Genomic DNA, 21,841 nt, shown 5'->3' on the forward strand with positions numbered 1-21,841 from the left:
ACGTACAAACGCCGAATTCTATTTGAACAGTTAAGCACGTAAATATACTACCAACTCGGAAATATCGAGATATTTGCATGTCTTCGACACGATGTAATTTAGCGACGTAATGTAATTGCGGAATTGCGTCGTATGAAAGAACCCGTACCGTTATCTCAGTCGTGAGTGAATTTTCGATTTTTGTAAATTATTCTTCGTTCAATTTTTAACTATGAATCACACTCGAATAGCTGTACTTTCTACGATTGTTTCACTTTACTAGATTCAAGAAAAAATACGAGAAACAGCAAATAATCTTTCCAGCTCATATCCAATTTTTATAACTTCCATAGCCCGTTGGTGATTAAACTAAATATACATATAGATGAAAGTCTTTAAATATTGAAAACACTCGAGTGAACTTTTGCGAGAGAACTTCCGTCGACAAACTTAATAATAATTTCAATTGGCGCGAAGAAAGCGAAGGGTCGCCGCAAAATCCACATTAGTCTGTCAACGCGTACAAATCGCACGAAACCAGAGCCGGCTTTTCATTTGGTGGAAATCATTATCCGCGATCAATGGATCGCTGCGCACGTTCGCCGCGACCACGTACACCGTGCATTGCATCCTTTATCGCGAGTCTGATCGATCGAGCGGCAGCACTGAACTAATGCCCAGCATTTAAAATCAAAGCTGAACGCAGACCGACCACGTGGCCGAACGGAATAAAGTTCCCCGCCGATTCGATGGAGGACATCGGTTGTATTCTCAGTGATATTGCTTAGCTTTCACGCAGAGCTGAATAGTCACGCCGCAATTAACTCGTATTCACCACTTTGATGTTGCAACCCCCGCATTATACGCGCCGTCTCAATTGTAGCGGTGATCTGAGCCGATGAAAGGATCGCTGACTGTAGCGTAGGCTGCAGACACGGCAATGTTTATCGAACGCGGCAGGATACCTGCACTTCGGCTGAATATTGGCTTCCAGGCAGCGAAATCGATGTGCAGTTGCACGTTGCACCGGATCCGCCGTTGTTAGTCCGCCAATTCCGTTCTTCCCATTTCATAGTCAATACGAGTGCCGCATAGATGATGCGTTGTTTACCAATAGGAATTTCCCAAAATCGATTTTCCTTTTTCTCCTATTTATCCGACGTGTACTCTGCCGCGTGAGCAAACCTTACAAACTTTAATATTAAAGGATGTCTTTAAACGTTGTTCCAGTATCGGTGTTACTTTCAAATACCTGTTCTCGATTTTTCTGTACAAACAACGGGATAAACAATTAAATTTCCATTTATAAACAGCCAACTAAATTGCACTCAAATATGCAGCCGCATGAGTTATTCTTAAACGTTTCTCCTATTATCACACGCGATCGAACGATTTTTATAAACCGCGTAGAATACTTTGCTATGCTCTTGTATAAAGGAGAATCGATGGCTCTTCTTTCGCGTAATATTATAAAGCAAACACTGATCGTCACAAGGTAAACATCAATTTATACATTTGCTTAGAACGTTGATAACGAGAGACGATTCTAACAATTCCATTGCTGTCTGTCGAAGCGTGTGAAATTACTGTCGAGTCGAGTAGCCCGGCGCGGCAACCTGAAGTACGAGTGCACTCTATGTACGAATGTATTCATGCATCGGTTACATTAAAAAACACACAACAGTAGAATAAGTTTTATGATTGTTGACGATTTTATCATTTTGGAATTTTTCTTTCCATTTCTCAGATTCAAATCCCTCTCGTAGTTATATGAAGCAAGTTGAACCTGATACAAGAAAAGTATCAGAGAATTATTAGCTTGCTTGTCCGGATCGGATTTTAAATATCATTATTTGTATTTTTCTTAAACGAGCAAATATTACAGAGTGCAATACGAGCAAAAATTGAAGAAACATACTTGCCTGCTGGAAAATTAATCTCCGCTGCATTTATTTGCATCGCTTCACGAAGCCGGTTCATAAACTTCATAATAATAACAGCATTTCAAAGGAATCGACTCCGAAGCCTCTTATGAGGAAAATGATTTAAAGTCCTTTAAAGGCGGACTTTTTATAGAGTTTATGATCTTTAATATAAATTATCGTGAATATAGTTCGTGAAATGACTACTTAATACGGTTAAGCATCAAACATTCAAACAGCAAAACGGTTTACTAATCTAAGCCTACTAATATGCCTCAGCTATGTATTTGTAGGAATATTATTGTACCGTAATCCGTCATAGCTGCAAATTTAATATGTACGGCGTTACGATATTGGCAGTAATAGCCAACGCAATCTATCTGCATGTAGGAATATTATATCAACCTTGGTCGTTATACTTGATAACCGATAATTGATATTTCACATGATAATCCAGCTTTAGTTTTCGAGGTATTTCATTACCGAGAGCGTTGAATTTCCGTAAAATGTCTGAACCTGCCCCTGTGGTCAGTGAAAATATTTTTGAGCGTTGAATCAATTTCTATAAAGTTTCTACCACTGCCCGTCTCCCAAACTTTTCCCTTTTCGCAGCGAGAAATGGAAATTTAAATTGAACCTTGTGTTCGTTCATGAAAAAAATCCTGAAAGCGGTTGATTTCATATAACAAAGCTAGACAATTTTTCGTTCCAAAATTGAGATCTTAACCATCTTGAAATCCCTGAACAGGAAGCAATTACTATGTCCTAGAACGACCACTTGGAATAGTTTAGTGTTTTGGCTGAGGGCTTAAGTAGTATAGACCTGTACGTAGCCAGCCAGCAAAGCAGCGTATACCAAACGCGTTAAACAATGGCAATCAACGCTCTTTCCAACGATTCGTGCTACGAAACTCAATAACAAGCTATATAATTCCTCCTTTTACATACGAAATTATGTAATTTAAATATCTAAAAGATTAGCGTCCTATTAGAAAAAAATTCCAATGAGTTAACGAAAGGAACGCGTTCGTTACGCGTAGAAACACACATCGCCGAGTTCTGTGTTGGTTTGGGAGAGTCTCCACGATAACGAGACCCAATTAAGCTTAAATTGACCGAAAACTCTGAATAATAGCAAACATCGAGGAGAAACAAATGCCAATTTGTAAGAAGTACAAACTTTCCAAATCAAAAGATACATCGATGGGTCCCACGTTTAGAGTGCATTAAGCCACACTACTAGAACTTTCGAAGAGAGCAGATCAAAGTTGTAAAAATCTCGAAACAACATGTGTGATATTGTATATTACACATATACTATAGTTTTATACTATTATATTAAAAACTAAACGACCTGCATGAAAATTTTTACCATCGCCAAGGATAAAGAATTTAATATGCAAAATATAATTTTTTGTTAAGATGTGCGTTCTGTAAAAGTATACGAAATTTACCCCATCGTTTTTCAAATAAAATTGCCACGTAAGCTAAGTGTATCGACGAATCATCCTTCACGAGTCACCCCATTTGTTAATCTCCTCGAGTCTGAAACTCTGTGGCAACATCTTATTCCGAACACCGTATTCATTGCTTGTACGGAGTAAACAGGGCGGCCGATGCAGAGCTTGTACAAACTAATCAAGGAATTTACAGTGGCACTGGATTGGCCAAACCGTTGACCAGCCAGGGATAAACGACGGTCCTAGTAGCCGCATTCGGCAAGACAGCAGGATTCTCTTCACACGTCAGGAACAGAGAAGCTTGGCCTCCGTGCGCGCAGTAGAGGCAGGAGGAACGTAGACAGACCGTAAAGGATATCGGTCGTGTCCTTGCGCCTGGCACGTTCCTCCAGCAGAGCAGCAGCGGATCCTTTCGTGGAATACGATGAGAATGTTATCTGGTGGTAGTGCGAGGCCCACTTAATTGCGTCTGGCCGGTATTGCACGTATAATGGGGCAAGCATGCGGGGGATGGTCGACTGCCTTGGTAGATAAGGCTGCCAGAATGGCCAGCCGTCCAGAAGGGATGAGAGTCGGTTCGTTCCTTCGTTACTTAGTTCGTTTGTTCCAAAGTTGTCCACTTTACCGCCGTTGTTGCAAATCGTCCGAGGTGATCTAGTGTTCTAGATCTAGAGCTTCCATATCTGTTTTAAATTTTACACTGCATAATAATTCGCTTCGAAGTTCTACTTTAATCCACGTTTCGTCAAAACTTATTTTCTGTCGTTACGAGAGTCGACGCAAAAATGTGCCAGGAACTGAAGATTAAGGAATCTTCTCTCTTGCAAAAATAATGTCATTGTGTGTCGAACGAAGCTTTTAAATATCCATAGTCTGCGCTGCTCCCAATAATCTTCGTTTAACATGTTTTCATGAGTACCAAGATTTTGTGATATTTTTTATATCGATTGGAGAAAAGAAATAACAAGACATGTTCGAATATCGGAAGAAAGAAACACCACCGCTCCGATGTTTTACATATTGTCTGACTCGTGCTCGACAGATTACACAGCGGTTTAAAGGAATGAACAATGGGTATGGTTTAACACTCTAGTTTTCTGCGAACAACACGTTGATGGGAGGAGAGGGCGTAGGAATTGGTCAGGCGTGTGACCGGATTGTGGCCAAAGCCCCAAAACCATCTCTCTCCCGCATCCCTCGGGGTGCTGGACGCCTCCCTCACGACCGCTTTTAATCCACGTAAATGACTGGCCTATCCCACTGCCGTGAACGTTGTTTAAAGCCTCGATTTAGCGCTTCTGTGTTCATTCATGTGCATTCCATGAAAAAAGAACGTTTCTGTTCATACACCGCGACAAACATACACCCAACATTCCTCCAATTGATAGCTAAATTGATTTGACAATTTTTCCTTCGTCTGTCTTTCTTCTTACGAACCAATTGGCTAGATACGAAAACAATAAATTATGAAACGTCCAATAACGTTGTACTATAAATAATTATGTGTAAGAACCTGATTTTAATTTTATACCCATAAAGCGTGGAGTACTAGAGAAAATCGTAATTTCATGCCGATATAGAAGGAAAATTCAAAGAAACGCGATCTCGAAACACTCGACGCGCGAAACACAACTTCGCTTGACTTGACTAGGATCTTAGACATCCTTTCCACGAATCAAGAAGGCAAACAGGGTGTTGTGAACGTTGCTCGAATGTTGAGACCGAACATAAGAAGATCAGAGAGGGTAGCAAATATCTGGAGGCAAGTTCGTAGGATCTTTATTCCCGATTCTTTGGGTGGTTTCGAAAGTTAGGGTTACCTAGGGGCCACGTCGGCGTGGTTTTAACAAAAGCACTCGTTAAGGTGATTAACGAGCGAGAGAACACCGGTACAACGATACCGCCGCGGACGCTATTACGAGCTTTATTAATTGCTATCCTCGAGTAATTTGCTTGCCGTGCGTTGCGAACGAATGGAGGAACCGTGAGATGGTTTACTGCCAAGTCAGCTTGACAGATTCAGGTGTTTGTCTTCGCGGTAAGGCCGCTCCAAAATTTCAAACATCTTGTATACACATTTCTGGACACGCGTAATAAATATTTGCTTTGCAATTCCATCGCAACGTATAGATCACGGTAACATATTTCAACGATTCCGAAACCATCCCTTTTTGTTATCTTCGTGATTAAACTAGAGATATCTGTGTAAATTTATATCTTCAGAGAAACTGACACAGAAGTGAAATTTCAATAAAAGTACAAATATACAACAATGTATACAAAAGTATAACTTTTACTTGAAATATTGTAAATTTTAAACGTAATATTTTATGTTTAATATTGCAGATATTTCTGCACTCATTCTTCCCTGTTTTGCGTATTTATATCTGAAACATCTGCAGAGCCTATTCATGATATATATGAATTTTGTCAGAACTTAAAATACCGTATTATCTGTTTAACATGAATTTTATTCTATAAAATACGACATTGGTGAAATATTTAATACGAAGAATTTTATGAAACGCTGCACTGAGATAATAGAATGTCGATATGAAATAATAAAAGCAGAAAATTTTCCATTTTTACTCCCGTATTTATTTATACAAAATCAATTGGATAGTAAGCTTTTATTACTTTCGGGTTTAATCTCTCGTTGAAACGTCCATGCTTCGATTTCTAAATTCGCAGTCGACAAAGGATTATTTTGTCGCAATTGATGGACGCTTCGAAAAGTTGGTGGTCCTGTATTGTAATCCCCTCAGTTCTCATTCACGTTGCAAATGCCCCTCGCAGCAGCAATCGTCGTCCCTTTGATCAAATGTCGCAAAAATTTGTTGGTGTTTGTATTTGTTATATACGCCATCGCTCGTTTACGCGAGTCCCATCGGTCGATAATAATAGGATTTTTATGACATTTGATCAAAGGGACGCTTTGAAATGCGTATCGAAACATGATTCCCGAAGAATTTTTTTCATAAAATTACGTAAATATCAAAATATTAAAGATAGAGCTTTATTCGCGTATGAAAGGTATAAAATTCCAACAGAATTATCAAGCTTTACAATTTGCACTATTCTATCTTCTACTGTAACTTAAATCTAGGTTCCATTAATTTAATCTAAATTATAAACTTGAAACGCAATTTACAAAATCTATTTACAGCAAAAGTTATTTTCAGAAGATCATCTGCAATTTTTTATTTTTATTTCGCTAGTGTCCGATTCAACAGGCTCCACTCATCTTCGTTATCACAAATTAGGTGTTTGTGTGCAAACCGCTACATCGCAGGAAGCATGAAACGCGGATTAGCAAGCGTTTAATGGTGAGGCTAATAGAATATGACTATGTTATAAACGACACACACGTACTAGGTACTTCGCTAAAGTGGAATTATTGAAATCGTCAGAGACGAAGATTATATTATTCGAACGTATTCCTCTAAAAATATGTGCGGTATTCGTCAAATTCGAATAGCCGAAGCTCGAGACGACCTTTTCCACCCAAAGCATTTCTCTAAAAGACAGTGTTTTAATCGCAAACCAGACAGGAAAAATTAAATCGTTTCATCCGCTTTGAAGTTCGAGATTCGATCTTCATTATTTCATAAAATTTTCCTTTTTATTTTCATTGAACGGTTGATACGACGCGATATTTGTCGTTGAATAAGAAAGAGAGAGAAAACGAACGCGCTATGCTCTGTCCCCGATACTATTGCCATGGAATGCACGTGGAATGTCATTCAGTACACAACTCGTCGCTGGGCGCGGCGGAACCGTTCAGCCAGAAGCGTAATTGATTCGGAATTATTGCACACGACATTTGTCCGCGCGCCGATACAATCGAGTTATGACGTAAAACTGTATATCGGAGTTATTCAGAGGGGAGAAAGAAGCATAACGCTCGCGAGCCGGGCAACCTGTGTATTGTTACGTTCAGTTTATTTAATTATAAAATCGAAGCAAGCACGGCTCGCTGTCTCGAAAATTGTTTTAACCTTGTTTCAGAGGCGCGTTGATTAGCATCGAAGTGGTCCCGAGAACCAATTCAGCGATACGTATTAACGTTTGTCCTTATTACCAACGAACAACTCTGTTACTTCTATACGAATGCTTCTACACGTGGTAAACGTAAATTTGTTCCTATCGGTTTTATGATCTTTACTCTGAATGGAGCATTACGACTTTCTTCGTAAAGAAAATTCGAGGGAGATAAATCTACAGAATTTTGTAAAAGTTCGAAGACATAAAACGATAAAACTGCTATTAAAATGGCCATAATATTCACACGGTATCCCCAGACAAATATCTAACGATTACACCCCAATTTCACACGAAACAAGGACCCTCGCAAAGCACTTTTATCAAGATGCATCTTCACGACGGTCCTCACTTCCTCCATATTTCTCTGAGGGTATAAATTTTTCGCGAGATACGACGACGATAAAAATCACAGTGCGGTAACAATGGCGTAGACTCTGTCGAAGGAAGCGAATAAGAGAGCCTAGACACGAGTACCTTTTCACCCTGAGGATTTATGCGGTTGCGATAAACGTCTCGACATTTCCAACTACGTACGCGTAGACGAAAACTTGAAATGGAATCTTTACGCACCGACGGCAGGCATGAATGCGGTATCCAGGCCTGTTCCATGGAATTTCGTAGCGTTGTTCTCGGCAACAACCCCTCGAACAAACCAAAACGACGGTGCCCATCCAGCGTGGCGGGATCAAAGGCGCGGCCGCGATGGAAAAGGGAAGCGCAGCACAGAAAGAAATTATTCCGAATTAATTATGCGCGACTCGGGACACTGTAAACGTACTTCCAAGCACACGAAAGTTTCCTCTCTTTGAGACGAGGTGGCTCGTCTTCGCGTGTGCCCCCTTTGTCCTTTTGTTTTTCGTGTACGCGGCCGAATATAACGAGAGAGGCGAGTTAATTTGTCTGGAAATCGAAAATGGACGTGGTAGATGTGGCAAAGTTGGCCGCTAGCGTTCGAACGGTCTTTGCTTCTCTTTTTATTTTTCAAGCAGATAATGACTGAGCTGTCGAAGAGATACGCTCCTTTCACGAATTTTCGATGTACTCGCGACAACCAGAGCGATCCAAATGAAAAAATTGTAGTTTTTCACAGAAACAGTACACCCGTAGCGAACTGAATAATTTTTTATTTTTAACAGAATAATGATAAAAGCTTGATACGTTACTGCGTTAGATGCCGATTAACAGTGGATGAAAAGGACAGAGAGACGGTGTGTGTTCATTGATGATTCAAATGTATGGTTGGATAGTGAAGGAAAAGAGATTTTTGCGAATGTTAGGTATAGAACAAAGTTCTACGTTGATACGCGATATTCATTTTGAAAGATTGCAACCAGTTCAATCATCCTGATATCCTCCATTCATATCAATAGATTTGTTGGTGATTAAAATCTTTTTCCAAAATGAATATCTCCCATGGAAAACTTCTGTAGGTAAGGTCTGTTACATATTTCTATACGTATATATTGTGATTCTGTCATTAACGGTTGAACAAATCAACAGCTTCAGCGATGTTTCTATCGATCTGCGTGGTGAACATGTATTGTTACATTTGTATAGAATATACTGCAAATTCGGGTACACTCTCATATTTCACCACGTTAAATGGGAATTATCACGAACAGTATTTGTATCTTCTTCCATGTATTTTTGGCTACTCGAATGAAACCATTCGAGACAGTGAAACATCGTGAGTCGCGTATACCCGTTGTGGCAAACACTTAACAGAACTTCGTTCGGCCGAATATATGTATATTTCATTTAATCGTATAATCATCCGCTGAAACATCTGGTTCTGTGACGCGCAACAGTGTATGCCAATCCGCGCGTGAGGTGTACGTTTTAATTTGTTTAATGACACTGTTATATCGAGGAATTAATCATCGTCGGCCGGACTCCCCGGTAATTTCATTTAGTCAAAAATCTGTGTAGTACGGTCTGAGTTGAACCGTGATAAAAATTTGTGGATTAATCCACGCGTGATTCGATTCGCCCGTGTATTTTAACGTGTTGCGACTGATTCGTGCAAACTGATGCTGCTCAACGAGCGGGACCAATTTAAATAGGCGGTATTGTTTTACGACCAATTTGGTTGCGTTCCGTGAAATGAAGTTATTCCGCGATATAAAATTTATAAGACTGCAATGCCTTCTCTGGCAAATAAAAAGTATTACGCTGTCCGAAAAGCGTCTTTCTTTTACAGACGCGTCTTTTACAACGACGCATCTTTATACAAACATGAAACCTAATCTGTCGAACGTTGTGATATTTATCTTGAAAACACAAAATGGATCATACGTATGTTATTCCGTTATTCCGTTATAAAACGGAAGAAACTTTTCGGACGACCTAATATAAAGCAGAACAAAAATAAAACATGAAGATATTACATAAAATTTCCGCTTCTCTGTTATAAATCGTACAATTATTATTATTACGTACAGGGAAGAATTCTATGCTTTTAGAATACTATGCATAAGAATACTATGAATCGAAATTGGGTTAAACTCATTTACCGTTTTCCCCTTTTACATACATTCGTTTCGTAATTGGCGAATATCTCGCACTAAACGATCAGTTCGATTAATGATGATCCTCTACTCTAATGCCCGTTACTTTATCGGCGGGTCTCTCGAGGACACTCTCCAAGCGAGATGCTATCGCAGAAAAATCTTGGTCAGCCGAAAAGCAGACGATTCGGCTGGTGCACCGATAATTGCAGCAAAACCGTGTGCTCCACGGACAAGAACGTTGCTCGTGCCGGAAAATCGTCCAGGAAGCGAGAAAACCTTACTTTCCGAAACGAGATAGGGGCCAGTGGAGGATATACACGAAGGGGTGGCTGGAGGTTGCTTCGGAATTTAATCTAAAGTAGAATCGTACTCCCCCCCGGGAATAGCTCGCTTACACTTTATCTTATTTCGCTTTATACCTTTTTGCGTGCTCGGAATGGTACTTTCTCTGTATAATATCCAGCCGGTACGAGCACGGATATCCGTCCGCTGGTATTTGCGACTGTACACCGATGCAACTTACAAGGGATGCACTTAAGCGAATGTTGTCACGCTCGTTTCGCGTGATGGCGCGACTTCCAAGAAAATTTCACACAGTGAAATAAGCTGATTTCGAAAAAGCGCTGAAAACTCGAGCTTTCCACGGTTGCATTCGCCGATACCACGATACTCTCAAACATTCCCCTCGTTATTAAAATGAAATTGTATATTACGAACATCCCTACGAATTTCATAATAATCGGCAAAATTTCAACGCCAACGATACTTGTTCCGTAATCATGAGCTTCATACATACAAATTATGCTCATTCTTGCCCGCGTACAAACACACGGATGGATAACAGAACGGCCGGGCAATTCGTTTAACAGAGCCAAAAATCAAATCTGTAAATTGCACGGAAACGCGATACGAATCGATATGTTTTTAAATTAAACAAACCTACCCTCACGACGTGACGAGGAAACGCGGCCTCTGGTTACCCTCACCTGGTCGACGCACTCGTTTATCGTTTCTGCATATTTTTCTTTCTCTTTGTTTTGTAATACTAGCAAACGAAAAACAAAAATATGACCGTCCGAAATATTCGCATAAAAAAGAGGAGAGAGGAAATCAACGAGAAATGTGTAGTCATACGGAAAACGGCGTATGCGTCGACACACGCGTGTAAGTAGTGGAAATATGCGTCGCGAAGACGCAAGCGTAGCCACTCGCAAATTTTAGGATGAATGTACGGACAAAGAGAGGACCGGTGAACGCGTTACACAGCGCTGAATAACGAAACACGCGAGGGAAGCGGCACGTGCGTGCTCCATCCCTCTTCCTGACAGCTCTATCTCGCGTTTATCCGGCGAATCTACCTTCCACCGGGACGCATCCTCCGACCTTCTACCCTTATGAACCATTGCTTCCACGGAATACCGAAATCTTTCGCGGGGCCGAGAATTTCGAAGTAGTTTGTTCGAGGATCTTGCCAGCACTGCGTCTATATCACGAAGAAGAATCGAGCCTCGTCGAATCTTTGAGCCTGCACATACGCGAGGGGAGATGAAAGTGTAATGAGCCGTAACCTCGGTGTTCCGCGGATTTATTCCGCCGGGTTCGGTGGATCGTGCGTGCGGAGAATTCGCGCTTGAAATATGAACCACAGAGATTTATATCATGAACGATATTGCCGAAACACCGGACGATAGTTGACGTTGTTCAATTTTCCATAGCCGCGCAATTCTGGTCAGAGGTAATTTGCGGAATGTTATTCGATGTTTTCGTTTATACTGTTGAAGCAGCAGGATCTTTGTCGAGTGGATTAGTGCAAAAGACGCGTGAATGATGAGTACTTATGTTAGTTTACGGTACTAAAGACGCGAAGAAAGATATTTGAATCAGATAACTGAAACACAAGGCGCATGATCGTTTAAGGCTTTGGACACATCTGAATCGGGTAAAGTCGATAAGCTGCGTGCAAAAGGATAAAAGATAAATAGTGGCGGAGAAACAAAGTTCAGAGTGATGAAATATAAGAAATGCTTCAGCTTCGAAGTCAGGGAATATTTTCAACTTTAACCTTGTTCGCTTGGTCTGTTTGGATTCGCGCTCGAAGAATCGGGGAGAGGGAATTTCAATTTTCCACGAAACACAGACAAGTCCACGGCGTTATCTTCCACGACTCGAGCTTATCAAAAACCGACTTGGAAGAGAGAATGGAACGCAGCTTGACTCTAGGTGTAATCGTCAGGTTATTTTATCCTCGGAACGTCTTCGCTCGGAGGCATTCGCCAATTAGGAAAGGTAACCTTCCCAGCGACGCTCGTTTATCGTTGGAATCTTATCTGCACGCAATAAAATGGCGAGGTACGGTCGTTTTGAATCGAGGCCCCTTTCCACTGATCCGTTAATAAGATAAGAAATTCAGCGTAACTATGTTCTGTAAAATTGCTTTTCCTAAGATCGCGGTGTAGTTTATCGCAGTATCTTTCCGTCTTCACAGAATAAACCCGTACAACAAGATGCTTCTTAATCCTCGATCGACGTTGCAAATGAACACGAAATGAGCAAAATTAAAATGCATACCATAGAATCCAAAATTCTTAATTGTTAACCATAAAATCTACCGATTGCTCATGCTATTTATATTCGCATATTTTCATTTATAGATACACCAAGACGCACATTTCGCAAGCTATAATATTTCCAAGGTTATCAGCAAATAATCCATAAACAATCTAAGAGGTTCACTATCCGAGGACGAAAACCACCGCCTCGCCCCTTTCATCGAACCAATTCGAGTTTCAGTTTCAAGCAGCACTTCGGATGTAGTTCAAGTAACCCTCGACTAAATCCACTCTGTGGACACTCGATGAAGTATCGACCCCCCGACAGGCTTTCGGGTCAATTATTCGCGGTAATGGGACATATCCGGCTACCTGCGTCCTCGCTAGTTTCTTCTTTCCGCTATGATTTCTCCCCTTTTTCCATTTTCGTTTTCCTTGACACGCTGCCAGAGGTAATGCGATGCTTTCGGCGTCCGAGAAGTCGGCTCCTTCACGGGGATTCCGTAACAAAGGAGAGCCGAGAGGACGTGTACGTGTTCCGCAGGCTGGCACGAGGAGAACGGGGTAAGAAGGAGAGAACGTGAAACCCAAGATGGCGCCATCGAGACGTGTCGCAGCGAGTTATGAAACAAAAGGGTGGCGCGAGTCGCGCTGGTAGGAGCAGGCCTGCCGCGCCGCCGAGGTACAGAAGGCGACGTCGCTCGAATCTTAGGGTGCATTTCCATTTCAAATGCGCTGATACGAGGAACAGCGACGGAACACCCACTCGTGTTACTATTTACTTGTGCGAGCCAAGGGAGAGTAAGCGAAGCAGTAACATCTCGGTTCTCCCGATAGGCACCCTTTTCTCTGTGTCGCTCTTTCCCATTCGTTCGTTCGTTCTCCATGGTTGCAACAGAGGAAATGCAATTCAATGTAATGAAACGCTTTACCATCCGGGGGACGGGCCAACTCGGACGCGTTCAGGAGACGAGACAGTTTTCTAGGGAGCCCTTCATGGTTGCGTAGGTGATTAGAGCGATGCCACCGAGAGGTTTCGTTGAAAATACACCAAGGGTTGGGGTGAAACATTCGTCCATGCTTTCCAAGTCTTGCGACGTTGTTCGCAATTGAATGGCGTATTAAATCCAAAGCGAACCGGAGGGGCTCTGTTGCTAGTTTTGATAGAACTGCGGACAAAAAAATCTGTCGATGCTTTCTTCTACTTACGAAGTTGATGCTTTCTTTTACTTACGAAGTTGGTCCTTCTTTAAAACAACTCACGATGCGGTGGCTTCTTTAAAAGAAGCACAGAGCAAAGCAGGAGTTGTGACAATAAACTCGACGTGTAAGTTCAGGATCAACTTTCTATCACAGGTTCGCGAACGTAAACCTTCCGAAGTTTGTCAATCTGCCAAAGTGCAGACTGTCAAAACTTTGTCACCGAACATACCTACATATATTCATATTCCAAGCATAATAGCAAGTATCAAGGAATCGTGTAGGATACAGCGCGAACGTTCTTATCAGCCAATTCCATTATCGAGATTACATCATCCACTCGTTCGATTCCATGGGTTTGGTTTCCCCCAGACGATCGGAGAAAGTCTGTTCACCAGGGAGCGGTGATCCCTCAGTTTTCGCGGCGCAGCTTTTATTCGAGCACGTGCGACTGGGTGCCGGTGTCCCACGTTAATTAGTTCGAGATGGTCGAGCTGGCTGAAAACTGTTTGCCTTACCCCTCTTCCTGCGCGTACAACTAGTTAGCCTACGGGGATAACTCGCACCGTGATTGTTGTTTCATCCTCTTTCCATCTGGCCAGCCTTTCCGCTTTTCCTCCCCTTTCTTTTTTTTTCCTTTTTTTCTTTTTTTCTCACGTCCCGACTTTTTGGACAGAGAGTCGGTTAACGTTGATGGGACGTCACCGTAGCCAACGTAGATCGTCGCCACAGATGCGTAAAACTACCCACGTCCTCCCGGAAAGGCAACTTTTGGGTCCTCGTACCCAAGTACCGGTCATTTTCCCTCGTTTCTGCTCGGCAGCAAGGGTTGCGTCTATCCCTTTCTAATCGAGGGATGAACAGGGATATCACGGTGATTTGAGCAGGAATCAAATAGCTGCAGGGTAGATTGATGTCGCTTCTTGGTTAGACCAGATGATTGATGCTTGGACATGTTTGATAATCGGATTTGGAGGGTAGTTTCTTCAACGGTGTGCTTGAATAAATTGTTTTCGGAAATTGGATAAATATTCCAAGCCTGATTAGTTGATTGAGTTTTAATCTCGATGATCAGTTACGTTCGACTGATAGAGAAGTGGCCATTCCATTCCTTAATGGCGTTACAGTAGAATCTGGAAATTCCTGCGATTTTCATAGATCAGTCGATACGTTAATCTGATTTCAGCACAAATCAATTAGGGGTGAAGCGTTTCGAATAGACCTTTCAACGATCGAATTTATCTTGTTTTAATTGCGTTACCTCTGTCAATTGATCGATATAGATTAAAGAAAGGAGTACATCTATCATTGAATGGTAATACCTATTCATCGAATTTTACTTGCGTGTGTTCTGGGAATAAACTAGAAATAAAAATCTCTGACTTAAGAGCAAAGTGATTTTGTGGTAATAAATGTTACTTTCCTTCGATTAACTTTTTGATAGGTAATTTAAAGACGATGTTCCGCTTGTTATTCCTGTCAAGCATAGAAGTTATGATAGTAATAACTTCTGCAACAAGCTTATCGAATTACGTTACTTCGGTAACCGGTACTAAATTTCACTCATCTAAGTTTATCACTGAATCCTCTCCTCCATAGACTGTGAACACCCGTTTTCCTAGCTCAAATACCCTTGCTCAATGCATCGTTCTGATAAGCGTGTAGTTTGGGTTGTTAAACACACTTTAAAACTTACCTCGGATCGCCGTTACAAGTAATAATGATCGTGTTTATTCGACGGATAATTGTTACGAATTAAAATATCTCTTTTGTACGCGCTGCTCATTATTTATTGTTTGAAAAAGTTTTTATACCGAGCGGATTTGTTTCGAAGGCCTCGTTAAAAACTACCCCAAATTCTATCCATTTTCATGCCAGTCGGTAAGCTGAATGCTAATTGTGCCGAATCAAACCAACTTTTAGAGGCACATTTTCAAATGATTGTCACATTCTGCTATAAAACTATAAAATTCTTCATCCGAATATTTTTTGTACGTGCATTGAATATGTGAAATATGGTGCGAGTGCACTTTTTTCTAAAAACGAAATGTGTATTTATTTAAAAAATTCTTGTTACTTTCAACCTTTTGTGAATGACTTCCGAACTGCTATAGCTTAACTCTATTCGATTTTCTCAAATTAATTGTCACTTATCCATTTTCTAACCATCACCATGTTACTAACCATCCATTTTCTGAAAAATACATCATATGACAAATACTATCTCTGACTCGCGTTCTTCGGTGGCACGTAGCGTATGTCAGCGGAAGTCTCAAGTTCCGCATCGACTCCTTCCATCTTCTTTGGAGTCAATTAAAACTATCGCCACTTTGCAGGCGTGCGCTATAGCGAAGGTATACATTCTGCTTGATTCATTAATTAAGTGTTCCCGGGACGTTTCGTGTTTACGTCGCTGCTCGGGACCCCTTGCGTATCGTTCCTGTATTTCGCTTGCCCCATCTTCCCCAGTCATCAGACAGCCGCGTAATTTTGTTTGTCTTCGTCTTCAGTTTTTGCGAAGGCCCCCCACGAATTCGATCTTAATTAGTAGCATTAGAGATCACATCAAAAGGAAGGGAAATGAAATTACCCTATCGGGGGAAAAACTGTTTGACTTGCAGTTCGAGAGACACTTTTTTCGATTGCTTGCCTCTCGTGGGACGTGCGCGAATCACCGCAAGATACAACAGTTCTCTTTCTCCCTCGAGCAATTCGTTAGCGGTACAAGTGGACAGTCTTGAGAGATTTAATACTTTGTCTGGAGTTGTGTCGTATAGTTTTCCAGGCACCGACGACTCGCAGCATTTCTGATAGGCTTTAAAGTCGAGCGATAGTTCCGTTCCACTTATCTACGATCTAATTTACTTAGGATTATATTAATTAAATTCGAAGATGCTAAGAGGATACCAAAGGAAGTCTCCTTTCAAGATTAATGACTAATCCTCTTAAATAATTCCTGCATTGCGCGCAGTCAACCATTGAATACTGTACCTGGACGTAACATAAATAGCCGTGCCAGGTATTACACTGTTGTATAATACACAATTCCTATTTCTATGAGATTTCCACGTCAGGAATTTGTATCCGGACGTCGGATATTGAAGAAATAATTTTTAGCGAACAAAGTCTTTTCTAATTGGATTATAAATATGAGATAGAAAAAGGTTATATTTTTGGACTTGTTCCTTCGTATATAAGGGAAACCAATTTTAACGAATAGAAAGAAAAAGAATGTATGTATTGCCATCGTACACAAATTGAACGAAACAAGTGCACATGTAGACATAAACAGGTCCAAGGAGATCCAATTTTGAATGCATCCCAAGACCTTTTCCACGAGAGAACACACAGACGTTCGATTTGTAACAAAATGACAAATACGGTAGAAATGGCGGAATGGAAGAGACTCGAGCTCAAACGGAATGGACGATTTTCGGATCAAGGAGAACAGCAGAAAGGGGACAAAGCCGAAGGTGGTTGCGATCGACCAATATTGAACCACTGTGGATAAACGGAATTTGTTTCCGATTCTTTCGTTTCCGATTCGTCGATTCCTAAAAATTCCACGACGAAGTCAAATGCGATATTTCCCTAAAATATTCGATCTTACATTTATTCTTCGAAAAACAGGAATTTCACTTTTTTATTCTGTACAAAAATATTTGCAAATCTATGACGCTAAATCAAGCGAATTAAATTGGTAAAAAGCGGACAAGTTAAGATATCTGAGTCGACGAAGCTCGTAAAATTGTCAGCCATCATTGCTTACAAAATATACCGCACTGTTCCACGGTTCTGTATAAATAATGCAACCCGCCATAAACACACATAAAAGTTCTCGCGAGACCGAGATAAGAAAGGTTGAACCGCGGAAAGTGGAAAGCTTGGCGCGTCTTGTAAACTTTCTTTGGGAATTCTTCATGACGGAAGTTCGAACAGGCTGGCCGAGAACGTTCGACTGTCCAAGATCGACGCGGATGCTCTTGGGACATCAAATATTCAGCTTCGCTCCTCCCTTTTATAGGCCGGTGCCCGTTCCACCATTTACGACGTCTTAAATTCCTCTTGCACATTTTTTACGAAACGCCAAGTCACGTGCAACGCTATTTTTTACGTGGTCGTTCCGTGAGTCGCAACGAATGGTCATGAGGGCTTAAACGTTGGCTTCTGAATGAATATGTTTATGATCTTGGCTCGCGGAGAGCACCGAAAGCCCAACAGAGGAGGGAGCGTCCCTCGAACAAGGGACCAACGAAACACGAAGCTGCTTACCCTTCGCTCTCTCGTTGTTCTTTCATATTTATTCTCTCGAGTTGGACACGGACTTTTGTGGAGGGGGTGTCATTCGGAAAACAGGATGGAACGGCTGGCTAGCGATGGCGAATTTTTCAGACGGTTTGTCGCTCGGTGCTTGAATTCGAAAATTCACTGGAGTAATTAAGCGTTAGAACGGTTTTCACTGGCTGCGTTCGAGACTGAAATGTGTATCCTGCATTTGAGGTAAAATTACAGTTTAAAACGCTTCGCAGAAAAAAAAGAAACAGTGACAACAGTTGACTGGTGTGTTTCACTTTTAATTATCGTTATGAATTACTCTTCCAGTGAAAATCATACCACGGTCGTTTACTGAACAACCGGACCATGTTTTTGACCATTGATTAACCAAAGCGGTAACATAAACCTAAATAAAAATATATTTCACTCTTCGCATTCGATATTTCGTATATTTCTGCATATTTCCGATATATAAATCCATAAATGCGCAAATATGCAAAGTCTACCGATAATTCTCAACTCTGACGGAAAGAAATCGTGAACCGTGTAAAGCTACAATATTACGCAACTTTAGCGATGCGGAGCACACATGGGAGGCGATGTCACAAAGTAAGCTGAACACACCGACGTAACGTGACGGTTGGAATAACAGCTACGCGTTCCGCCTACTCCAATGAATCGTGTTCCAACGAAAACCACGTCGTATTTTGGGGCAAGTGTCTCAAAGCGATACGCGAGTCTTCTTTGGACCGATGGTACGAGATCGGAAGTGCGGTCTACCGGCAACTTTTCGCAAGCACAGTCGGCTATCTGATCGGCTTCCATAGATCCGCCGTTGGTGTTTACGTTACGAGTTAAGCCCCTTGCGCCTAGCATTAAACCAGCCCCATCGAAGCCACACATCGGGATTCAAAGCCCCATAAGCATCGTTACGCCGCGTTACATTCCCCTCCCTCTCTCTTGACTGTCGAAATTACTGACACCTATGTGCGTTCGAGCCTCCCCTGGAAATTAATCCGTATCGTATTCGTGCTAGGCACTCATTTCCTGTCGAAAGTAGCGACGTAAATTGACCCTTTGGGGACCACACCGAATGACCGGACTTTTTAGTCTACGACTCTTGATCGGACGCCCCATTAATTCTAATCCTTCATGCCGCTCTTACTGGATTTTATTTTATCGTGTCTATCGTGTTGGTGAATCCATTGAGGATCAACGTTGCGTTAAAGCAACATTTCATTTGCGATTTTTCGCACTATCCAATCGATCAATTTACATCGTCGAACTCTATTTCTCAACGTTTGTGGCTATGAAATGGAATTTCAAGGATTCGCTTAATATTTCCTTCGTTACTATCTCCGCCACCTTGATTAAAGAAACTAATGTATTCATAACTATCGTGGTAATTATTATGTTGGCTGGTCTTTAATGGGTAAATCGTACGGTAAACTTGGAAAAATGTGATATTTACGAACGTCGATTATTAGTAACAAGCACTCAGTAGGCTGATATACGGAATATAAATTTATGATATGGTATTTCTTTCATACATACTAAAAATTTTTCCAAGGAATAGTATCCCCTAAACCGCATATTCTAAAGGGATTTCAAAACATGCGCATCGAAAGTAGCTTCTTGAATGAAACCTTGATATGTCAAGTAACCGTACGATACACATGCATCGTCTCACAAATTTACGTGCGCAGCCGGATACGCGTACTCGTCCACGTGAATATACATACAGATGTACATGTAAACGAGACCCAACATGTGCGCGGCTTTACATATGCCAAGGGATCACGATATTGTACGGCTGAGATACGATGGTGGGGTGCTTAGATAGTTTGCCTTCCCTTTATCCACGTGATTCCTCCCCCCTTTGTGCCATTACGAACCCTCCTAGACCCGCTATCCTTTCTTCCAACCCTCTCGATTTCGGTACACCTTTCCGCACGATGGCACATCCGCCGCTTAACTCTTCTTCTCACCTTCGACTTAGCAAGCCGCAACTCCGTATCCATCCTCCAACATTCCCTTGACTCGATTTTCGGGCTGGGAGTTAATACACGACGCGTAATTCAGTAGGAGAAGGCGGGCGAGGGGCGGGCAGAGGCTCGACGAAAACAGGAATGGTAAGTATCTGTCGTCGAGTCGACGCGTATGATAATACGAAAGCGTAAAGATCTTGCGGCTTTGCAACATGCTCGTCATTTTCAAACTTCAAGACACGGCAATTCCCGAGCCTAGCTACCACTGATATGCTAAATTGCTTTGTCGATTTACATAGTTCACGGGAAACTATTAATTAAACGAACTAAGTTTAATTCTGGGGATTGTGAACGAACAAATTCTTATATCAGTGATCGTATTTATACAAATTTTCATTTCCCAAGGAATAGTATTACTTATATTCTCTAATTTAATTAAAGTAAGAACGTAAACGATGTGGCAGAATGGTCGTCGATTATTAGGGGGAAACCTCTTGGCTGAAAGGTTTCGGAAACGTTAACCGTGCACGTTCGTTACACGTAGGAAGCCCTTTGCAATTCGTGCGGGGTTAAGTGTGACGAGGAAAGGAAATCTCATATGTCGAGAAGTCCCAGCACGTTACCCTCGATCCACATATATTAACTCAAGAATTGAAGGGGACCGACCAGACAAGTTCTCGACAAGATTTTGATCTTCGTAATCCTTTCCACTTGACTTTCATGACTCCGGCCCGCGCAATTCATTTCTGTCGCTTTCTATCCTGTTTACGATTTACAAAGATCCAAATGAGAAATATTATTTTATCTTTCCTTACTGTGTACTTTAATATTATCTTATCGGATTACGTATAAACGATAACACGAAGAATATTGAAAAATTAAATCAATATTTTTTATTCGCGTCGACCTTATTTCCTCGAGGAAGAAACTCTGCTTTTACTCCGGGGTGTAGAAAACGTATAACAATATCGACTCGTAAAAGAATACGAGGCCCTTTATCGGAGAATTTTTTAACACCATCGCGCGGTTATCTTGCGGATATCTGTCGTCAAATTTATATAAACCTAAACAACGATTTTATGACAATGAGGGCGTATTTAATGTAGATACGGTGCACTAAAAAACAACGGAACCACGTTTCAATGAAGCATCTAAAACATTAGCCTCTTTATGGATTTAGTCGAGTCACGGTAAAGTATTTATACAGGAGAAAAAAAAATGTAGAGAATGTATATCTCGACTGTACATTAAAGTTGACGTTGATGTACGGGCAAAAGGAATGAATGGTTATAAAAGGATTCGGTGGACGTGACATTAGCGCGAGGGTGCATTCTCCGAAACGAGACGCAGGGGAAACATGGAAATTTAACGCTGGCCGCGTTAATTAAACGCTTAGACTCGACGATGAATAACAAAGTTAATATTTTCACGTAGATTTAGATCTTACGGTAATTGGTGAGTCTCTATGGAAATTCTATTCTGTGATATTTTTAAGAAAAACGTAATACGCCTCGATTATACCGTTTATCTCTCTATTGTCTGGCGAAAATTTGCGAACAAATTTTCGTGTACACGTTTAACAGCTTCGATTACGATAAGTTTGCACACGGTGGAAGTTTCGATGAACCAAAGGCTAGTTCATAGCTGGACAGAAAACTTCGGCTGGGCCAATTTTATTACAGATACCTTAATAATCTAATTTAAACTTAGAGTTGATTGACGTTCATACAACTTAATTAAAACTTTAATTAGTCAATCAAACTTAAGAATATCCCATTACTTTCCATTTCTTTCCTTCTTCTCTTAACACAAGAGCAATTTTTCGGTTAAACATTATCAGAGAAAATAGAAAAATTCTATCGACGTGTATATACGCGCAGAGATTTTTTAACGGGATTCCCTTGTTCGGTTAAA

The 21,841-nt window shown here is 41.2% G+C and overlaps 1 protein-coding gene across 1 annotated transcript in view; it reads left to right on the forward strand.

Annotated features, from left to right (window-relative positions):
- LOC117242979 overlaps positions 1 to 21,841 on the forward strand; it is a 162,818-nt gene that overhangs the window by 115,623 nt on the left and 25,354 nt on the right. The window lies entirely within an intron of this gene.

This window comes from Bombus vosnesenskii, unplaced genomic scaffold (genome assembly GCF_011952255.1).
Source record: "Bombus vosnesenskii isolate JDL3184/JDL3185 unplaced genomic scaffold, Bvos_JDL3184-5_v1.1 scf7180000013265, whole genome shotgun sequence".
Classification (NCBI taxonomy): Eukaryota; Metazoa; Arthropoda; class Insecta; order Hymenoptera; family Apidae; genus Bombus; species Bombus vosnesenskii.